The sequence below is a fragment of the Anthonomus grandis genome, chromosome 11, assembly GCF_022605725.1.
Source record: "Anthonomus grandis grandis chromosome 11, icAntGran1.3, whole genome shotgun sequence".
Taxonomy (NCBI): domain Eukaryota; kingdom Metazoa; phylum Arthropoda; class Insecta; order Coleoptera; family Curculionidae; genus Anthonomus; species Anthonomus grandis.
Genome location: NC_065556.1, coordinates 5,096,234 through 5,120,702, shown reverse-complemented (window position 1 = coordinate 5,120,702; position 24,469 = coordinate 5,096,234). Strand labels below are relative to the sequence as shown.

General features: G+C 33.5%; 1 long non-coding RNA gene across 1 annotated transcript; it reads right to left on the bottom strand.

The window, feature by feature from the left end:
* Nucleotides 1-23,326: 23,326 nt before the first annotated feature.
* On the bottom strand, nt 23,327-23,957 carry LOC126742561 (uncharacterized). The gene is made up of 2 exons (XR_007662604.1): nt 23,748-23,957; nt 23,327-23,606 (listed from the first exon to the last, which is right to left on the bottom strand). It is a non-coding gene; the product is annotated as an uncharacterized LOC126742561 (long non-coding RNA).
* Nucleotides 23,958-24,469: the final 512 nt, after the last annotated feature.

The following is a 24,469-nucleotide window of genomic DNA, read 5'->3' as shown; positions in this document are numbered from 1 at the left end:
CTGTCTGATTTTAGTATTCCTTGTTGCTTGAGTGGTAGATTGGATTTTCTTTTTAGATGATGTTTTAAGCCATTCATAACCTAGTTCTAGTTTTCTTCTTTTTAGTAATTCTAGTTTATGATGCTTGAATTTGTATATATTGGAAAATTTCTTAATGGTTCCCATCAGTCTTAAGCATCTGAAGCACAAAAACCAAACAACGTCAAAAAACTGAACATCAAATATAGATACAGACATCCGGACCGATACCTAGTGCTTCTAGTAAGCACTAAAGGAAAAAAAACTTCAGCAACATGCACTTGACCAAAATAAATAGGAAGCTAAAACAGAAAAAGATTGAAAATATGATCAAAATCTCTAAAAAAAGAAAAAAACAGGAAAACCCAAATTTAGGAAATGAATTTATCACATCAATAGAAGCCAACAATTTTTTAGAATCAAAATTCATCAAGCAAATGGAACTTAATGCTACTATTCCCACCAACTTTTAACGCTCAAGGAAGAAATAAGAAGAATGCTAGAGGAAATACCAATGGAAGAACTGAAAAAGATTGCATGGACGCCAGCAAATTATAAGCAGCAAGAAGAATGAACAGAAAGACAAGAACACTAACCTAAAAACAACAAAGTTATAGCGATATTAATAATTTCACCAAATTTAGGCAAGTTGGCTGTGAAATACAAAAATAATATCAACGAAACTTACATAATTTACAATTATTGAGCAAAAACATCGCCATTTGTTCAATATCTACATTTTCAGTATACTTAAGCACGCGTCTTGTAGCTTTTAAGATTGATCTTCCATCTATTATTCCAAATATTTACTCAATATATGTTTGAAGATTATCAACGGTTCTGTATTTTTTAGTTTACTTCATTTTTCATGTAACCCCAAAATAAAAGTCAAGAGGGGATAGGTCTGGTGACCTAGGTGGCCAAAGAATCGGGCCACATGTCGCAATCCATTTATTGATAGTTTATTAAGTAATATTCTTACATCATTTAGTTGACAGGGAGCTACTCCATCCTGTTGGAAATAGATTTGTTGCCGTCTCTCTAACTTAATATTATCCATAAAATTTTCAAAAACTCAACTCACTCAAGATCAACATATCTTCTTTAAGTCAAAGTGCTAATATAGATCGCACTTCATATTATTTGGCTTCTTATTAAGCCGCGCCAAATTTAGTATAAATTGCTTTGAAGTTTTCGGGGATCAGTAAGGAAAAAATTTTCTTGGAATTAGTAGCGTACATTTTTACAGTTTAACCTAATAAATCACATATCAGATTCATTTATTTAAAAAGTATAATAGAGCTGAGTATCCACAGTGGAGAGATTTGCAGAACTGAAGTATAAGTAGTATATAACTCAATAGGATTCCTAGTGATAATGTAGCAGCCACTTAAAAACAGTTAATTAGGTTATTTTGATAAATAACCTGCTACGATCTTTTAGTAAGATAGGATTTAATTTTATAAGGTGGAATCTATACTTAATTCACATTATAAAAATCGCTTTGTTATAGAAGACTTTAACATAAATATGCTTTATATGAATTCTCAAAATACTAAGCATTACAATAAATGAATAATTATTAATGGTTTAGCATAGCTAATTATAATTACTTGCCAAATGCAACATGTGTGACCACTGCAAAAAATACCTTAATAAATCATGTTTTTTATTTAGCATCACTTAAAACCTAGTATAAGGATGAGGAATATGATACAGCTATTTCTTTTCACAAACTGTTATACAAAGAATTTAAGAAAAAATTCCAAAATTAACACCAAAACGCCGCTTAAACGGACTAAGTAAAATTAAATGCAACTTAAACAGTAATTGGGTGTTCATGAGCCTTATTGTATTAATTAAAAGAGAAATTTGGCATAAAAGGAATTAAAAAAAACTGAAAAAATATCATGCTAGAAATAAAATTAAAAAAGATAGAAAAATGCAGAAAGAAATAAAATAAAATAAAAGCTCATTATTTTAAAGAGAAATGGAGTAAGGCTGGTAATGACTGTATATAAGAAACAATGGAAACAATTTACTACTTTTGAAAAAATAACTCCATCAATAATAATAGTATCCTTAAACTTTTTACAGAAGAAACACTTGTGAAACTTAGTGAAATACCACACACGAGTAATGTGCAAGAAATCGCCAAAGGGCTAAACAAATAATTTTGTAACTACTGGTACAAGTGGAGAAACAACATTTTGATGATTATTAGAGGTTAATTAAGTAGTATGTAATAGTACTAGTACTATAATAGTACCTATAGCTGAAAGTGAAATAAATAATATTTTAACAAACTTTAAATCTACGGCTCTAGGCCATGATCTAGTCATTTACGATACCAAGAATCTAACAAATCAAAATATGTTTGCAATCTTGGCTACCGTTATTAATGAAGAATTAACTGGAAGTACCTTTTCAGAGAAGCTTCAAATACGAAAAGTATATTCAATCTTAAGTCAGGTAATTCTGCGGTTATGAAAATTAGAGATCTTTAAGCTTGATCAGTTTTTTTTCAAAAATAGTAAAAAATATTCTTAAAACGGGAATTCGAAGGTTCGTTAAACAAAATCCTTAATTTGACCCATATCACTACGGTTTTCTTAAAAATAGTAGTATACTTAGTGCACAATTTGGATTTGGTTAATGTCATTACCAAGGACCTTGATCGGAGTCATATTGCCATTGCTGTATTTATAGATTTATGCAAGGCATTTGATGATTGTGTGAAGCACGAGCTTCTACTAAGCAAGTTAAAAAACATGGATTTTCGTTGTACCATAAAGATATTGTTAAAGTCTTATTTAAATAGACAGGCATACACATACATTACAATTTATAAAACTTGTAGCTCAATTTTGTACAATAAGAGTTGAGTCCGCAGGGATCCGTATTAAGACCATTATTGTATTCATTATTTTTGCTAAGTTTATAGTTGGCAGGTTTGATGTGTCAATAATTAATCTTGGATAAGGACAGTATTGTTACACAGGGTGCCTCCGATTAAATCGGCAGGCACTATTGGTTTCTTCGTTAGTATTTAAGATATAGGGTTAGATGAATCATCAAACTAGTAAGACTTTTTCTGCTGATTAAAATGGTAAAAACAGAAAAAAAATTGAACATCGCGTTTTTGACAAAATGTGAAAAATGTGCTTTTGTTAAATGGTATCTCTGTATATTTTTACATAAATTAAAAGAAAATAATTTTCCTAATAAAAAAGTTTATTTACACCAATACCTAAACTTGAAAATACCAACGTTATAGCGATGTTAATAATTTTGCCAAATTCAGGCAAGCTGGCTTTGAAATATACAAATAACATCAAGCCTACTTAATTTACCATAAAGGAAAAAAAATATGGCCATCTTGTTCAATACATTTCTAAGCACACTTAAGCACGCGACTTGAAGTTTTAATATTGATCGTCGATCTATTGATCCAATTATGTGTGTGTTTAAAGTTCATCAACAGTTCTCTATTTTGTATACACTCAATTTTTTATGTAACCAAAAAAAATAAAAATCGAGTGGGTTTCACAAAAAGTAAAATTATATCTCTCATAGGGGCGATTAGCAGATACAAATATTTTCTCAATCTTAAAACTATCACATTTATAATGCTAGATGCTTATCCGTAATAAGATATTTAATTCCAATCCGGGGTATATGCTGTACAACAAATTTTAATAAAATATAAATACTCTCGAGTTGTGTTTTAAAATCCTTATTTATTTTTCATTAAAAGACTCATTTTTTTTATTGTATACAATATTAAAAATTCAGCCTATAAATAGCGTATTAAAAAGTTGAACTAAAGTAAATCGATTTTTAAAATAATTAATACATTACAAAAATGCAATACATCTTTGGCTCTTGCTAATGGATCTAATTATAATATTTGGATTTATCTTAACCTTATTAGAATAAATATTTCTATATATATCTTTTTATAATTTTACCTAATCGTATATCTGAGGCTTTCGCCACTTTCAATTGCTTCCCTCCACATATCAAACATGTTAGCATAAATCATACATTTTCTCGATGTCTAAAAAATTACTGTTTTTACCTTGCAATGTATTAAAAATATAAAGATCCCACTACCAATGCCTTATGCCTTGTTCAGGTGATCTTGCTATTCAGGTAAATGGTAAAATGGAAGAAAGTCCCTTGAAAGGAAATATATATATATATATAGGAAATATATATATATATATATATATATATATTTCTTTTCAAGGGACTTTCTTCCATTTTACCATTTACCTGAATAGCAAGATCACCTGAACAAGGCATAAGGCATTGGTAGTGGGATCTTTATATATATATATATATATTTATAATATAAATCATTATTTCACGAGGTTGTATTTATAAATTTAGAATAATTTTTATTTATTTATTTGCTTAAATAAAGATTTTTGTAAGGTAAAATGAAAATATAGACTACAAGTCTGGTACCCGCGACTTCGTCCGCGGAAACACCCTTATCGGTGGAATTTCAAAAAGTTCGTTGGTATCCGGGGCCTACATTATAAAAAAACATTGTTGCAGTTAATTTTTTTTTCTTAAGTTGATGCCTGCGACTTGTTGGTGCGGGCAGTCTACGTTCAAACTCCGAAGCGGCGCCCCCTTAGTTCTCGAGGTCACGGGTAACAATTTTCCCATTTTTTACCCCTTATCGGTGGAATTTTAAAAAATCCGTTCTTATCCGGTGCCTACATTATAAAAGGAACCCGTTGGCAAAATTTCACGTTTCTAGCTATTGTAGAGTTTGTCTAGCTAAGGAAAGGTACACCATCTGTTTCAAAGCTGCGCCAAGTTTTGTCCCCTAATAACGCGCGATTAGCGACAGCAGCGCGCCATAAAGACATAAACACTAAAATGCACAGAACACAAATATAAGAATTAGCGCAACGGCACTGAATATATGCAATTCGGGGCGATCGATACCGTTGCTTCATTCATCATTTTTAGAACGTATAAATATAATGTAATAGACAAGAGCAAGAACAATTAATACAGTAATCGATGTAGTCATTATGTCACGATGTGTCTATCAATCAAGTTAGTTGTAAGTTAAGTTAGTCCCTGTTCTCAATAAATTTGTTTTTTAAAAAAGCAAATGCCGGTTGTTGTCCTTTAACTGGCGCAGTCGGTAGTTCGGTCTTTCCAATATTGGACAAAAATCGCCATATTTGGGTCCGTTTCTACGGTTTGAAGACCGCTACAATCCCTGGAAGCTGAAAGAAGACCTGCAGAAACCTTCAAAGAACAAGAATCGTCGGAAGTACCTGCAGCGATCCAATTGAAGCAACCACCCGTTCAACACCGGATTGAGAACAGCTATAGTTTAGGTCCTGGGAATACAAAAATCGATTCCTTTAGGAAATTAGGCTAAGAGACACATGGAAATTTTGGCAAGAACCTTACTGTAAATGAACATTTTTCCTTACCATTATTTTTAAATCCTTTTGGTGATATATTTTTGCATATATTTTCGAGTATTTTGGTATATTTTAATATTTACCAAGGTGTATTTTATTTTATTTGAGTGCAATTTTAATTGAAGTTTTTACCATTTATTTTTATTTCTTTATAAAAAGACGCTTTACCTTTTTATAACCTTTATTTTTACAATTTTTACAGTTAATAATTGTAAATTTTACTAGATTTTTGAATTTCTTTTATGTCTGAGCATGAAATAAGAGAACTTAACGAGTTCATAAATTTTTTGCAAACCGTTTCTCACGAAGAACTAAGACCTTTACCTTCAATTACTATCGAAAAAAAGAAAATGAGTCAAATAGATATTGGTATGTTAAGATATCAAGCTGACAATATCCCTACTTTTGATGGCAATCCAAGACAACTCAATAGATTTATCACTGCTTGTGAGCATGTACTTCAAAACTTTCAAGATGCCACTAATTTAAATAATCCGATAAATTTAGCTTTAATTGATACAATTTTAATGAAACTGAGAGGTCGTGCAGCCGATCTCATATGCTCTAACTCAGATTTAAACTCATGGTTATTAATTAAAGACGCACTTTTAATAGCTTTTTCAGATCAGCGTAGTATTGAATGTTTGATACAAGATTTAATTTTATTAAAAATACGTAGAAATGAAAATCCTGTTCAATTTGGTATGAGAGTGCAAGATGCTCGTTCACTCTTATTTTCAAAACTCAATACTTCCGTTGCAGATGAAAATGAACGTAGAATTAAGTTAGCACACTACGAAGATTTTGCCCTTAAAACATTTTTAAATGGATTACCTTACCAAATTCAACTTGTTGTTAGGCTAAGAAACCCTGACACTTTGGAAAAAGCAATTTCTTTAGTCGTAGAAGAAGAGAACTTTCTTTATTTTTCTCAAGGCAAGCATTTTCAACAAAACTATTCAAGACCGCTTACTTTACCACCCTTACCACCTCGAAATTTTCCACATTCTTCCAGGCATCAACCCCAACAACGACCATATACGAATATTCCAACCTCTAATTTTCCATATAGAAATGCTCTTCAACCGACCCCATTACCTCAAAATATTTTCAGATCTAATGTACCACAAGGTATTGGATCAATTCCCCAAAATTTGAATCGTTCAAATTTTCCTCAAGGCCCTGTTCATCTAGGCAATAACTTCCAAAATAGATCTCGTACTGACTCTATTTCACAGCCCCACCTTTTTAGAAGTAGTAATAGCTCTACTTTTAGACAACCTAAAGAAATAACCAATAATAATTCCGACAATTTTTTTTAAAACTTTTCTATAATCATTTCACCAAGATCGCAAGAAGTTATTAAACTACCTGTGACTATTGAATCTGGTTTAGGAATTTTTGATTACATAAATTTCGAAAATGGAGTAGAAATTCCAAAAGCATTAGTAAACATTTCTAACTTTTACGCTTATACTATGGTCACTAATTCTAACGAGACCCCCGTCGAAATCAACATAAATAAATCATTTAACGTTGAACCAATAAATTCTTTAGACGTAAATTTTTGTCAAAAAATGGAAAGTGAACAAACTCTTACTATCGAACATGACAATTTATTAAAAGAAAATCTGAAAAATTTACGCTTACAACACTGTAATAAAGAAGAAAAAGAAAAGCTCAGAAAATTATGCTTTAATTTTAGAGACATCTTTTATTGTGACAAAATCCCATTAACTTTTACAAACCAAATTCAACACAAAATAAATTTAACAGACGAAAGCCCCATTTTCACTAAAACTTACCGCTACCCCGAAATTCACAAAAAAGAAGTCAAGGAACAAGTTTCTAAAATGCTAGATCAAGGAATTATTCGAAATTCAGTTTCTCCCTGGTCCAGTCCAATATGGATCGTTCCAAAAAAGCTTGATTCTTCTGGCAAACGCAAATGGAGAGTCGTTATAGATTTCAGGCGATTAAACGAGCGCACTGTAGGAGATAAATACCCCCTTCCCAATATTGCCGATATTCTGGACAAACTTGGTCGAAGTCAGAATTTTTCCACTTTAGATCTCGCCAATGGTTTCCACCAAATCGAGATGGATCCACATGATATTTCTAAAACCGCTTTTTCTACTGAGTCTGGACATTTTGAGTTTTGTCGAATGCCATTCGGTCTTAAAAACGCACCCTCCACCTTTCAGAGAGTGATGGATAACATCCTTCGTGGCCTCCAAAATGAAATCTGCGTAGTTTATCTCGATGACATAATAATATTTAGCACATCCCTTGAAGAACATCTTTCTCGTCTAAAACAAGTTTTTTCACGACTTCGTGAATCGAATTTTAAAGTTCAACTGGACAAATGCGAGTTTCTCAGGAAAGAAGTCCAAATCTCGGACATGTCGTTACATCCAATGGAGTCAAACCAAATCCAGATAAAATATCTGCTATCCAGAAATTTCCAATTCCCAAAAGTCCAAAAGAAATTAAAGCCTTTTTGGGTCTTCTAGGCTATTACAGACGTTTTATCAAAGACTTTGCAAAAATAACTAAGCCCATGACAGCTTGCTTAAAAAAAGATTCAAAAGTAGTTCATTCTCCTGAATTTATCCGATCTTTCGAGCATTGTAAACAACTGCTAATTAATGCCCCTATCCTTCAGTACCCCGATTTCGAAAAAACATTCATCCTTACCACCGATGCAAGTAATTTTGCAATAGGAGCCGTTCTTTCACAAGGCAACGTCCCAAATGACAAACCTGTAGCTTATGCCAGCCGCACACTTAATGATAGTGAATCCAGATATTCTACTATTAAGAAAGAACTTTTAGCAATAGTTTGGGCATGTAAATACTTCCGCCCTTATCTCTATGGAAAGAAATTTAAAATTTATAGCGATCATCGTCCTCTTGTTTGGCTTTTTAGTTTAAAAGAACCAAATAGTAAACTTATCAGATGGCGCCTCAAGCTTGAAGAGTTTGATTACGAAATAATCTATAAAAAAGGTACTCAAAACACCAATGCCGATGCCCTTTCCAGAATTCAAATAAACGCTTTAGAAAACGAAAGCATCATTAACAATCCAGGCGAAGTCAACAATGTCATTTTAGATTTTTTGCGTAATATGGCTGAAAATCCTCTCGAAAATCATGATACAATTTATTCCCGCCCTTATCCACCTGAATCGCAATACTTTAACTCGCAACCATCGACAAGCACCAACTATAACTCCAACCCGACCATAAACCTTAATGAAAACGAACAACGAAAGTCCCCAAAAATTAAAATATTGCAAGATATTTTAATAAGACCAGCTAACAATAACACGAATTTAGAAGTCATAGACAATACCCCAACTTTGGCAACACCGCATTCATGCAGTGACCCTGATAATCTTAGTGAAGGAATTAAAATACTAGATGACATAATAAATAACAAACCACACCAAATGATCATCTCTAGACATTCCATAAACAAACTTGATGTTATACACGATAAGTTCGAACATCTAAAACTTCTTTTAGTAAAAATCCCTAAATCAAACGACCAACTAATATTAATTGATTTACTAAAAACCTACACCACCGGAAATAAAACATTTTATCTATATTTTTATGATGACTCACTTTATTTAGATTTTAACAGAGTGTATTTAAAAAATTTCTATAGCTCTGGACTGAAACTAATTAAGTGTACAAAAATAGTCACTAACATACGAAAATACGACCATAAAATATTGTTAATAAAACACCAACATGAAGGCAAATGTAATCATAGAGGAATTAACGAAACTCTAGAACACCTTAAAAGAAATTACTATTGGCCCTCCATGAAAACAGATGTTACAAACTATATTAATGATTGCGAAACATGTCAACTCACTAAATATTCCAGAACAAAACCTTATGCTCCCCTGGTTCTAACCGAAACAGTAGGCAAACCTTTTGAGTTAATTCACATTGACGTATTTAAATTCGACAATCAAGAATTCCTAACATTAATTGACCCCTTTACAAAATTAGGACAAGCAATTCCAATTTTTGGAAAAACTGCTATCGAAATTTCTAATGCCCTAATAAAATATTTTTCATTTTATGGCATCCCCCAAAAAATTATAATGGACAATGGTTCCGAATTTAAGAATGAAACTGTACAAGAATTACTAAAAGCGCACAAAATCAAAATACATTTTACTACACCACTCCATCATGAATCTAATTCACCTGTTGAAAGATTCCACTCGACTCTAATTGAACACCTGCGAATTCTTAGACACAAACATAAATCAGATAATGTATCTTCTTTAATGAATTACGCAATAATTGCCTATAATAATTCTATACACTCAACAACAAAGTTTACTCCCTTTGAACTAACCCTTGGACATACTAATTGTAGAGATCCCTGCGATATTATAGAACCCACATTCTATAATGATTACGTTAACAATCACAAGGAAAAAGTCAAACACATTTACCAAAAAGTGACAGAAAACATCAATCAAACAAAAAGAAAAATCGTAGAAAAGCATAACACTGCCGGACCAGAACAAACACAATTTAAAATAGGTCAAACTGTCTATATAGTTAACAACACTAGAAACAAAAAAGACAATAAGTTTAAAGGCCCCTACGAAATACTACAACTACTACAACATAATAAAGTTAAAGTAAAAAATAAACAATCTAAAAAGGTAACAACAATTCACGTTAAAGAATTAAGAAAACCCCCTGTTGTTACAGAATCCTCACCTTCGTTGGAAGAGAACTAGCCCTTCCCCAATATCATAACCTCAACCAGAACCCTGGACTACTACCACTTAAACTCGGCAATGCCCAAAACACAGCAGACTATTGGTCTTTTGTACAAATTTTTGACGTAAGTGACATAATCCAAGAAGCCAAATACCTAGAACAGACTTTTATAAAACTAAAAGAATCAATTCATAAATTCTTTGACAATAACTCCTTTTTAAACTCTTATAATCCAGTCAATTCGTTAAGTGCTAAAGTAAACTTACAAATTGAACAACTAAATCCCTTATTTAACAACCGAAACAAACGTGGACTTATTAACGGCTTAGGTTCCATTATAAAAACCATAACTGGTAATCTCGCACAAGAAGATGCTGAAAAATATGACAAAGCTATTTTGGAAATCTCTTATAACCAAAATTCGCAAAAAACTTTTATAAAAGAGCAAATAACCATATCTAAAAAATCTGTCGAACATTTCGAAAGCATAAGCAAAAATTTGTCACATAATCAACGTATTTTAGAAAATCGTGTAAAAAAACTAGAATTGGTGGTTAAACAAATGAATTTGAATAATACAAATACATACTCTTTCTTTTTAAGTGAAATACTTGTCTCTCAAGTGATAAATGCGTATCAAAATATATACGATATCTTGGATAACATCGAAATAGCGATAACATTCTCGAAATTAAATATATTTCACAGCTCTATAATCGACCCAAAAGAACTTCTAAATGAAATAAAATTAATTGGCCCTAACTTAAGTAAAACTAAGTTACCATTTGCGGCAACTTTAGAGAACATTTTACTATTCGAAAAAATTGTCGAAATTAAGGGTTATACAAAGGAAAACAAAATATTCTTTATAATAGAGGTACCTATAGTTGAACTTGAAAATTATGTACTATATCACCTCTACCCTTTGCCCGTACCCTTAAATTCCATTTACCAAATAATTATCCCTCAAAGTCAATACCTTATCCTAAATGAACACTCATATGTACTGTTCAATGCCAAATGTCAAGAGGTAGCTACAGAAATCTACCTTTGCAAAGAAAACAGCCCTCTGAGCGTATCCGAGGATCCGCCATGTGAAGTACAAATGATGTTGTATTCAGAACATCCCTCAAATTGTCGAGCCATTCAAACCGAGGTCAAGTCTTTGAAAATCCAGAAGCTGGAACAAGAAAAATGGATAATTGTTTCACCCCAAAAAACCGTAGCTGTCCAACAATGTGGCCATAATAAAGAAAATATTCCAATTTAAGGCACCCTTGTCCTTGAGTTAAACCCTAGCTGCACCATACAAATTCAGGACTTCCTCATTAGAAGTTTCCACGATACAAACACCCATTTTCACAACATTGAATTACCCAAGCTGACCTTAGACTTAAATGTTCACCCTAATGCTATTGATTTACAGCCCTTTGAACTCAATAGCTTAAACTTCGATGAACTTAAGAACATTCAAACCATGATGGACATCCAAGCCAAGAAAATGGAAGAAACCAGCCAAGGACCTGTCCATATAACAAATGTTATGGACGTCATCTTGTATGGATCCATGCGTATGGACCATCATCTTGTATATCCTGATGACTACTGTAGCCGCCTTCCTGTTGCTGAGAAAGACAAGAAAATTAATCCAGACCAAAAGAAAACATCCCAACCAAACCACCACCACGACCAGTGACGACGAAGAAACCCTACAGAATCCGAGCCATATTGTCATATAATTCACCCCTGGGCTCATTTCTTAGGAGGGAGGAGTTACGGGTACCAACCCGCCACCTTATGCCGACCCTGCATACTTTATTTAGAAATAGCTTAGTTTGTATTGTCATCATTTTTAGAACGTATAAATATAATGTAATAGACAAGAGCAAGAACAATTAATATAGTAATCGATGTAGTCATTATCTATCAATCAAGTTAGTTGTAAGTTAAGTTAGTCCCTGTTCTCAATAAATTTGTTTTTTAAAAAAGCAAATGCCGGTTGTTGTCCTTTAACTAGCGGCGTAAACAAATTTACTGCGCAACCGAGCCGAACAACACGTGCTGTACCTTTCCTCAGCTATACAAAGTCTAGTTTGGGCTCTGCGCTGATGAGTCAGTCAGTCAGGACAAACACTTTTATATATATATAGATTTCGTCACTAGATTCAAGATTTAAGATTTTTGTTAAACTTTAAAACTTTAAACTATTTATTTAATATCAACAAGAATATATTAATATGATCAATGTGATAAAATATGTCCAGAGAAATTTCCAACAAATAATAAATAAAATCTATCTTTAAATTTTTTTTGCCTAAAAATAAAATGGACTAATAAACGTTTGAAATTTTTTATTGAATCAAAGACTTTAGACTTTATGATGTCGTTTTTTTTAATTTATGCTCTTATACTAAAAAATATTATCTTACACTTAAAAAACTTATAAAATAGATACCTTTTTAATGATCCTTACTCTTTTAATGACGACTAAAAAATTTTTAAATCCTCGAAGATTTTCTTATTATTTTTGAATTATTTTTTTTTCTCAAACAACAACACAAATAAAAAACAAAACAGGAGTAGTTTTTTTTAAGTATTTTTTTTTTATCGAAAAAGTTAGCACGAAAAGTTGAATAATAAAAGCTTAATATATTAGTCGGGATATTTTATAAAATTGTAAGTACAAATCATTAGGAAAGTTCTTGCACATACTTATTTTAGTTCATTGATATCTTTGGGGTAAGCCAACCAGAAAATCAAAGAAAAATAGAAAAATTTGTACTGTTGGTTATCCTTTATGTATTTTTGCTATTTTTCTTCCTTTGGTTTGCCTATTGCCGTACCCTAAAAAACCAATCAGCAAAAACATGACCCAGCAGTCCTTATTTTCTCTGCTGACTTAAGGAATACCCCAACTATCCTATATTTTTTAAATTTTATGCGTTTTTTTGAGACTTACTGTATATTATAATGACAGCGATTTTCATAAAAATTCTCTCAAGATTTCTCCGTTTTATGTCGGCGTAAATTGAATTTATTATACATAACACGAACGCGGGGGGACGAAAAAACCTATATATAAAAGGTGTGCGAGCGTGCATAAAAGATCGTAGTAATTGAAAATATTTTCATATCATTAAATAAAAGATTATGAAGCGGAAATTTTTAAAAAAGGTTAAATGTATATTTTGTTTAAAATAAAGGATAGCAAATTAATAATCCTTTAATAACTTTCCCTAAGTAAATTGGCGCATTGTGTTATAGGTATTCAAATAGTATCATTTATATTAGTTTATAATTATACTGTATGCAAAGATGAAATTTAAAACCGCTCGCTATTTTCTTGTTAAAATGGTACTATTTGGTGTGTGAAGTTAATCCTTGAAGGATTGTGTAGATATATTGTGAGAGTTTGTTTTTGCATAAACATGGGCTTGGCAAGTGCGGATGTTCGTGAGATTAAGACCATTATAACTGCTATATTTAACGAGAAATTTCTAGAGGAAGTAGCGGAAAAGGTGGTTAAAATTATTGAAAAAAAACTAGAACGTCTGCAACGAGAACAAGAGGCCAGGATTTCGTCATTGGAAGAAAAATTAAATAAGGTATAATAATATGTATATATAATAAGCATCATTGGATGCCCAGAAGCAGCAGTATCGCAATAAAAATCTGCGCATATTTGGACTTCAACCAGCCGAAGGTGAAAACCCAACAGCGTTGAAAGATGCCGTATTGAATCTATTTAACACCGAGCTCAAAACAAAAATACCAAGTAATTCTATAAAAAAATGTTTTCGTGTCACATCTAAACAACATACCGGTAAACCAAAAGCAGTGATAGTTCGGTTTTCTTGCAGCGAAGCTAGGGTATCGGTGCTTAAGTCGCGTGCATTACTTAAAAATAAACAAATACAAATCAAGGAAGATTTGACCAAATCGTGACTTAATTTGTTTTAGGCCGCTGTGAAAAAACATACCTATAAAAGTGCGTGGGTTCATAACGGCAATGTGTATATCAAGAAGAACGATCAAGTGTTGAGGATCCTGGATATCAGTGATTTATGAAGTAATTAATCGGTGAGTTCAAATTTCTATGACTTGAAACTGTAAATTAAACATTGTGTTCAGTTTTTAGAATGTTGAAAGTCTATTACCTATAAAAATTCTTATATGCTAAGCTTAATGTAAGATCGAGCTATTTTTAATTAATTAATTTCTATGAATGATCTTAGAGATTAAAAGAGGTTTGGCAAGGCAAAGTTTGGGATATACACCTTAATGCAATTTTCTTTTGGCAGGCCTTTTAGTTATTGGGTTAATTTGTAGATTTTGGATGAGAATTTTTGCTGGTCTGTATGGGATTGTAGTTGTTTTATTTAGTATGCGAGTATATGTATTCATAATCGAGTATATATCGTAACATATATTCGATATATAGCTGGTGTTGTATAATTCTTCATTTTTTGTTTCATAAAAATGATGTGCGATTTTAAACTTAGTTATAATAAGTTCGAATTAAGTAAGTGTTTAATAGCATTGACTTTTTTGTTTTTTTTGAAAGCATACTTTTGGTACTGATTAATTTCCTTTTTTTCTGTTCCTTTTTCCCTTTCCAAGCTATCCCTCTAAACTTTATATTGTTAATTTTTTTTTGTTATGTTTTTTTGTGCGCATATCAATGCAAGATCTCTGCCAAATAATTTTCCTATTTTTCAAAATCATATAAATAATTTACATTATGATGTGTTTGGTGTTTCGGAGACATGGTTACATACCGATATTAACGACGAAGTTGTACATATACCTAACTATAGTATTGTCAGACAGGATCGATTGGGCAGAGGTGGTGGCGTCGCAGTGTTAGTGGGTCCTTAGTGGGCTTTCACACCAAAGTAGCATGCGACGTGCGACTCGCAGCTTGGAAGCAAGAGGCACGTCGCAACTAGCATCTTTCACGTTTAGCTTAACACCGAAGCCGCAAATGCGACTTATCTTCAGTTCTGTGTTGGTAGTGTACAATAACAAAACAATATTGAAAATGTCGTCGGAAGAAGACAATTTTGTGTTAATTAGTAGTAGTATGATTGCAAGAAGAAGAAAGAAAAAAGTTTGGATTCATCCGTATTTACGTGATAATGCTGACACGCATAGCACTTTCATTATATCCCAGCAGCTACAATTACATCCTCAAAAATGTCAAAACTTCTACAGGATGGAACAAACAACATTCAAGAAGCTTGTTGATCTAATGAAACCATCAATGCAGTTACAGGATACAAATTACCGAAGAGCTATTACTGTGGAGGAAAGACTTCTTTTATTTTTAAGGTAGGTAGGGAATAAACCAGTTAATGCATGAAAATAAACCACAAGACAATTTGCTAAGACATGTTTTTATTATACATATACTCAAAAAACTTCAATCAATAAATCACTAAAACGCTACTGCGTCAATAATTGATCATTTTGGTTAGGTGTATTAGCGTCATAAGTAGGCTGATTATGTGATGTATAGTTAGTTACCTTCGTTGATGAGCACGCCTCCAAATTGATCCGGAGTGAATGTGCCAACAGGAATGTTATTATACATATGGGACGTATGCGCCGCGTTTGATGCTGAAAGATCAGAAGAATACATTAAAACAGCATTAGCCTGCCTGTCATTCGTAGACAAAGAAGCGCTCGCTGATGTTGATGTATTTTTTTCTTGCAACATATTGTCTAATGTCTGCAGCACCACTACTTTGAATCTTCGTTTCTGAGATGCATTTAAAATACCCATATCCGGAATAATGCTTTTAAAAAAATGTAGGTCAGGGTCTTCAGGTTGTGGCGCGCTTCTTTGAGAAAGGTAATTAATGACAACATGCTCCATTTCATCGTCTGGTGGTTTTGCAGAAGTTTTTCTTTTTGTAGAGGGTCTACTCGATGTACATGATGGTATACTTAAAAAAGAATTTCCATCTTGCAAACTTGCCTCCGAATGATGATTAGGGTTGGGTTCTTCTCTCGGTTCTTCTGGACCGGCAGCTGTGGAACCATTTTCATCATCGTCTATTATACTACCCTGATCGGTTTCAACCATTTTATCTTCATTGGCCTCAGTTGGCAAATTGCCCGATTGAGGTCTTGATTTGGTGAATGGTAATACGAATTGCATAATGTCCCATATGTAATACGGCTTTTTTGATTTAGCTGAATCTCCACTTTTCAGCACGCTGTTTCACATATCTCGTGAGGCTACCTCAAAGTATTTTCCATTTTTTTTTCCCGATAATGCTAAAACAAAACGTATGTCATTAAATTAGTGTAGTCCGCATCTTATAATTTATTTCAGTTAATACTATTATTGTAATTAATACTAATTATGATTTTGGTTTATCAAATATGTTATTTGCTTCATTTTTAGGTGTCTCGCAACTGGTATGACGTTTACAGCGCTTCACTTTGAATTTTATCGAGGAATTTTAACAATAAGTAGCATTATTGTGGATACTGCTGAAAAATTATGGATAGTTCTCCAACCGCAATATATGGCATTACCTACAGTGGAGCAATGGAAAGAGATTTCTGCCAGATATTATGAACTATGGAATATGCCAAATCGCTTGGGATATTTAGACGGCAAACACATAAGAATAAAGTGCCCTAAAAAATCAGGTTTATCATATTATAATTACAAAGGCTACTTTTCAATAGTTTTAATGGCAAGTGCGGACGCAGATGGCATATTTACTTTTGTGAGTGTTGGTGACCACGGTAGAAATACCGATGGTCGTGTGATTAAATCTTCCGGTTTTTTTCGCGCTCTGGCAGAAAATAAATTGAACATTCCACCTCCTACTGCCTTACCGAATGATGAGAATAATTCAACGTTTCCTATGTTCTTTATAGGAGATGAAGCATTTCCGCTTCATAAAAATATTATGCGACCTTACCCAAGAAGAACCCTAACCAACTCCAAAAGAATATATAACTACAGACTTTCGAGGGCTAGAAAAAGCGTTGAATATGCATTTGGTATGCTGGTTTCAAAATTTAGAATTTTTAAAACACAAATTGACTGTCAACCAGATAAAGTTACTCATATTGTCAAAGCTGCTTGTATTTTGCATAACTATGTTCGCAAGCACGATGGCAGGTTTTTGCATGTGAACAACGAACAAGACGTTGATGCTGCTTACAATGCGTTGCCCAGTTTACAACAAAAGCTTCACGGACGTCAACCAACAACGGCAAGCAGTTTACGAGATAGGCTATGCGCATACTTTGTGAAACCTGAAAATGCACTACCCTGGCAAAACAATGTTTGTATATAAATACTAATTAAATATGTATGTGTTGATTATAATAAAATGTTTTTAAACTTCGTCGTATCGATTTAGAACTCCGATTTTAAACTCTCCGGCAGATACTTCATATTTATACCAAACATTAACGTGAACAACTCTAAGTTCCAGAAAAAAAGTGAATAAAAAATAAATCAAATTTTAGGCGCACTGATATGAATTGAATTTATTTTGATGTTGAAAACTTTTTTAAAATTACGCACGCCCATGTTTCACTATCAGCCGAGATTTCAGTTTTTTGTTGTTCAAGTGACTTCGTATAGACTTTACGAGTTATATTAAAAAAGTAAAAAAAGAATGAACTTACCTGTAGAAAAATATTTCCCAGCTACTTGATTCCAAGCTTTATCTTGCTCACTTCTGTTGCTATATGCTTTTAACGTGTGATCATAAAGACACTGATAGGTTTCCACAGTTTGAACAAATGATATATTGAATTTTTCATCGTCTGGTAAACGTTTTGTGCACAACATCATGAGAAAATATACAAATAAAAACTACCTCAATCACCAAATGGCTATAAACAACGTGTGGGCAGCAAGGGAACACGCAGCCGCGTAGCATATTATACGACCTGTCGTATACTCACGTCGCACGCCACACGTTGCCACGTAGCATTTTTGCGACGCTACTGCGGTGTGAAACCGTTCATAATATGTATAGGTTTTTAAATAAGTAGCATGCTTCTTGCTTCCAAGCAGGAAGTCGCACGTCGCATGCTACTTTGGTGTAAAAGCCCACTTAAGAATACCGAAAGGTTTCGGTTTCGGGCTTCGGAGGGGTCCGCTGCTTCGAGTATGTTGTCACAACGTTGCCAGACCTACCGCGATATATAATTCCTATAGGCGAAGTTAGAATGATCATATCTGTATTATAATGGTACTGTAAGTTGTGAAGCTTTGTAAGTAGGTTTCTTTGTTTTTATTAGCGAAGAAATTCTTTATGAACACCGGTAGTTCTTGAATTCCCTGTAGTGTGGGACTCTGTAACCAGTTACCCACTTAAACTTTCCCGTTGGGTGATACCACTTGGTTCCCTGCACTGCGGTCTGCTTTGCTGCAATCCTATTGTGCCCCATAGATTTACTCCTACATGCTCAGTTCTGTTACTTCTAGGAAGCCCAGTATTTTGTCCAGTTGCGTAGTTCTTATCATCGCTGGTGAGGGTTTGCTCTATATTGCAATTTGGATTGCTCTTTTTGCAGCACACAAATGCCCATATTCTGTGAAAGAATTCTCTCTGATCTATTTTGATATTTGGCTAGGTCCTCGAGAATTCCTTAAATCTGTTTTGTATAGTGTTTGACATAGTCTCAGACTGTTCTAAAGCGTTTGTTGCTGCCTGGTCTCCTGTAATAATTGCGAAGGCTTGGCCTATTGGCATCCCTTCATCATCAGTGGGGCACAGGTCTGGATTCCTATTATAATTGACTATGTTTGCATGTCTGTCGGTTCGAGGTTCAGGTTCAGCGTGACTTGTCCATTCTCCAGAACGGCCACTGCTGCCCCGATTTTCAATCGTGTGGCCGCAAAATACCACACTGAGTAGCCGCCTTGCCTAAGCGGAATAACTGTTCCCAGTGGTCCCTTTCCTTCTTTTATTACAAAGGGTCTATCTAGCTGTGTCACCTTTTTTTTGTCCGTTCTCAGCGCGTTACGGCCTCAGACGGCACCCAATATCCGTGAATATGCCACCTATACCTTATTTGATGAAATATGTACCTGAAATATCCCACGAATATGCCAAATTCGTGTAACATGGCAATGTTACGGTAGAATAATTTAATATATAAAAATTTCAATATTCCCTTTTACTCATAAAATGGCGAAACTTAAGAATCGATAGTACCTTTCCCTTGTTCATACTATGCATAGACGACAATGATTTCTGGCTATTTAACAATGGTTTTAGGCAACCATCTACGCATAGTGCTTAATGTCTTTACTCTCCATATTTTAATGTGGTCATTGTTAAGATAATAACATTGTATTTTGTTATTTAGGTAAGAATTCATTTATCATTTATATTAATTTTATATTATGTTTCACCTAAATTTTATGACCTTATGATAATGTAATTTTGTAGAAATTCTATTATCCTCTATTTACAGGAACTTACTTGAAATCTTATGCCATTTGCCATTATTTTATACTTTTCGTTAACAATATTATTCGTAAAAATTGAAAGAAACTAAATTCAGCTTTTCTCTCTTGGCACTTGGCAGGGTTGCCCTGATAGGGTGGGCTGAAATTTTTTTTTTTGAAAATCAAAACCAAGTCGCTACCAAAAGTTGCCTACTGACCAAAAATAAAGTTCCCCAAAAGATGAGAAAAAATTAAAATATTTAGGCCGGGCCCCAGAGGGGGTAAATATTCAAAAAAAAATATTATTTTTTTTAATTATTTTTATATGAGTAGACTCTAAACAATAATATATAACCCCACAAGTGTGTAAAAAAAAATTGGTCAAAAAAAATTAAGGTTAAACCGGGCCCCGAACGCACATAAAGTTCTCGTAATACAATATATTCTTCTTTAATACATGCCGCTGCTAACATACTAATGCGCATGATGCTTATTGCTTACTTCATGCAAACGAGTTGTCGTTAAGGCATTTATTACAAAAAATGGACGGCCACACGAAGGGACCATATAATTATTCAAGACCTATTGGGAGCCTTCTAGACAACTGCGAAAAAACTTCTGTTGTGGGGTTTATTGTAGTTAATACTGACTTACCAGAAATTAATGCCAAAGAGCTCAGTACTGATCAGCAATATTTGTATTTAATGTGTCAACCCATTAAAAATGGAAATTGCTCCAAACAATTATCTGAACGGAATCCTGGTAAGTTAGCCCATTCCAGATGGGTAACAACAGCAAACAGAATTCTTCGTTTATATGTTGGCACAAAGGATCCATCAGAGAACTTTAAAGTTATAATAAACTTTATAATGGAACTTTATGCACCAATGTGGTTTAAAATAAAGACCAAACCGCTCTTACAAGATGGTGCTAGACACTTGTGGGAGATGATTAAAATATCTAGGCAGTTTCCAGAAGCTATCAGAAATATTATCGATAAAGTGATAGAAGGGAATTCGTATTTTGCGCATCCTGAAAATGTACTGGTTTCTATGTTAACAGACCCTCAAGAGTATATAAGAAAACAAGCAGTTCGTCGAATAAGGAAAGCCAGAGCACAAATAAGAACGGAACCTAGAGTTTTTAAAAAAAAAAACTAAATTTCGAGGCGGATGACTACATAGATATTATTGATTGGCAGAGCATAAATTTAACCGAACCTCCAATTACCAAATTATTTTCAATTGAAGAATTAGCGGAGCAGATTAATCAACAGAAGATGAATATTGGCGATTATCCTTGTCACACTCAGGCAGTCGAAAGGTGTGTTAAGCTTATAACAGAGGCGTCTTTAAAAGTATGCAGAAGTGTAGCAAGAGAAGGATATATTTGCGCAAAAATTGATGCAAGGTTAGATTTATCTACTTTTGAAAACAAAGCTCAATACTTTGCTGCAGCAAAAGATTAATCTTTGTTCAGAATGGGGAGGGTGGGTGGTTGGAACTCGATGTGCAGCCACCTCCACGTGGCGAGTTCTGGGCTGGTTTAGTGTTTATAATTAATTGTTGTTAATTTATATTGTAATAATAATTATAAAGTGCCACATTTAGGTGGGGGGCTTCCGGGCAATCCTTCATTTTTTTAAATTAAATTCGTTTTTTCCTATTTAAATCGTAATATTTTCAGCTCCGGTGAATCTACGTGTGGGTTCCTTTGTTAAAGAGACGACGTTCAGCTTTCTTTCTGATCTGGATAGCCGACCCATCTAGTTGGCTAATGCCATAAATTGTGCCGGCCCATATTTTTTTCAACCACAGGCAAGGTGAGTACCATAGATATTACATTAAATTTATTCCTTTAATTTTTTTTAATTTGATTTACTTTTCTTTAAATTTCAATTATGTAATGCCAGACATTTTATTGTTATTGGTAAAGTGCATTTTATTTCAGCTCATCGGCTGCTTCATTTTGTCATGATATCTTAATTTTTGACATCTGGTTTATGATATTTATTAGAAATCTGATGAATGATATTTTTAGAGATACCTAGCAGGGAGTACAAAGGGGCAAATCGAGTAACACCATGTAGGTTCCAGGACTACAAGGAAAATAAGGCACCGGTTACCAACAAACTGTGTTCTTTTTAATTGAGCAAATTTTATTTATTCCACTACATTAAGCATTTGGGCTACACGACGCCTTGAATACCCTACTTCGATCAATGCCACTACTCTTCAACTTTAAAATGCGTTGAGGTATATCCTACGTACTCTCCTTCTATCCAATACATCAATATTCAATGTTCAAATTTAAAAAAATAATGAAGTAAAGCAAAAGTAAAACTAAATAATAATTTTATCATCTTAATGTTTTTTGTTTTTTATGTAGCTAGAAGTAAAAAAAAGTAAACAACAACCGAAATTCCTTTTCTTTCAAAATATAAAATTAGTAGAGAGTAGGTACACACCAAAAGTTTCAATCGTAAAATATTTTTCGTTATAATAATAATTATCATTTAAAATAGTGTGTGATAACGGGATGTTTAATTATATTTTATTAAAACAACTTGTTTCTTTCATGTTTAAAATAAGTCTATATTTTAATTTAATAATTCTGTACAAAGAATCCAAAATTGCTTAGCTAAACTATTACACATAAAACAATTATTAAGAAACATATTTTTACATTATTTGACATACTTCTGCATGTGAACTGGCATGAACCCTGACTAAAGCTATTGACTAATATATGTAATTATAGTAACATAAAATATTACGTATGTCGGTACCTACTATATGCTAAATAACCTAAATAACCTACTATATGATAAACTTAAGTCTAAATAATATTACATAACTTAAAACCTCTATTATTATACTAGAAGTGTCTCCTGTGTCATTTTGCATATTTTAAATACAGAATGCGCCGCTAAAGTATTAACACTGCAATTCGGGACACCCCGTATATTTTTCTTAACCAGTTATATAATACGTAAAACAAGCTGTTGGTACTGACAAATGTTGCAAAAGCACTAAAATATTTATTATTCCCTTTTCTCGAACGCACTTTTAAAAATTTGCATTTATATATGCTAAGGGGTCTTTCGCAACCAAAATGCGAAACAAATGTTTGCTAGGGAATACAATACGGGGAACGAAACAGGTCTTTGTCAGTTTTTTCTTTCTAAGCCTCAATTCTAGCCATTAATATTTATTGACACATAAAGGTACCCTATTTTCAAGCTGGCTTTCATTGTTTTCTAATATTTATTTAATTTTGTTTGATGTATTCTACTTTATTATGCATGACTTTGTAAGTAATGAACTTAGTCTTAGATAAATATAAATATGGTAACCTAATCTTTGTATTTGCTGTTTTGCAGCTTATGTTTTATTCCTGTTTATTCCATGGGTCTCGGCTGAGTAAAGCTTAATAGTTTCTACGAGAGTAATCGGCGGACTTAGATTTACCTTACCTAGATTACCATTAAGATTTACGTTAAGTTTTGAGAGGCCAACGTGTAACGGGTCAATTCTATTTAGGGACCTCAGAAATCGAGGATTGCTAAGTGCCTCCATCTTTCTTGTTGTAAAGGATTGAAGTTGTCAAATAAGTTGTATCTGCTAGGTTGAGACCATAAAGATAGACTGTTGTAATAGTAATTGAATATTTATTGACTATAATAAGTACAGAGCCTTATTAATAAATTCTCTTTGAGGGACCATTATAGTGGCAATGTAAAACATTACCTCGAGACTTTGCGTTTCCTGAGCTTGTCTCTTACGAGTCCCTTTGTGACTTTGCATCCTGTGACGTGACTGATCTGTTTGGTTTCGCTGTTGTGTGGTCTCAGTTGGGTACCACTCTGTTGTGCCGGTATTTCGTATTTTTCACTGGTTATCTGTTGTTGATTGGTCAAGATTTCCCGTTTGTTTTCTAAAAGAGGAATTTCATTCTTATCCTATAACCCCTATACAGAATTTCTGAAGTAGAAGTGTTGAAAGTCCCAGCAGTAGTGAGCGAATCGTTCGGACTGTGATGGTGGCTTTTATAATTTTATGATGGCTATTTACTTACCTCCTGGCATTCCCCGTTCGCCTTGTTTTGTAAGATTTATCTCGGGTAGAGGATTTCTTTTGGGGGCCAATGTTTTGATTTCATCTTGATGTTTGTTTTGACATTCGGCGCCTGTTAGCTAAGTTTACGTGACTGAGTTTTGCTGACTGAACCAGGTGGGTGCTGTAGTACTCACAGCGTTGCCAAGAAATACCCTAAAGTCTCACGAATTGAGATATCTTGTCACGCCACGTTTAGAACTGATTCTTTATCACAGGATTGCTATAGATTTTTCTGATATGTCGGTTCAGTAGGGTGTGCGGGGATTCGGCTATCTTTTGGTGTATGTTTTCTTGGAATTCATTTAATAAATACAATAATTACACAATTTCTGGTGGCACCGTGGTCTCCCTGAAAATTATTGGTAGCGGTGCCTGTGACCGTCATTTCCGGTAGAGCTTTGATGCCGGATTTTTGATGCCTACGGAATTTGCCTTACATCCTTTTGTTCATGTTGACTCGGGCATGACGTCTTCCACTGCTTGGCAACAGGCTTGAGCTGAAGCTGTTGTCATTACTCGTCACTCTTGTGGCAGATGTAAATGGGTTGTTTTTTTTTCTATAGTTTTGTTTTGACGAGGAAGAGAGATAGCACTAGATTTCAGGTAGTTTCGTCGTCTCTAGAAAAAGAGTTTCGATTCGGCCATCCTAGTTCAGTCTAGTTAGTGGTGCCAGAAGGTACT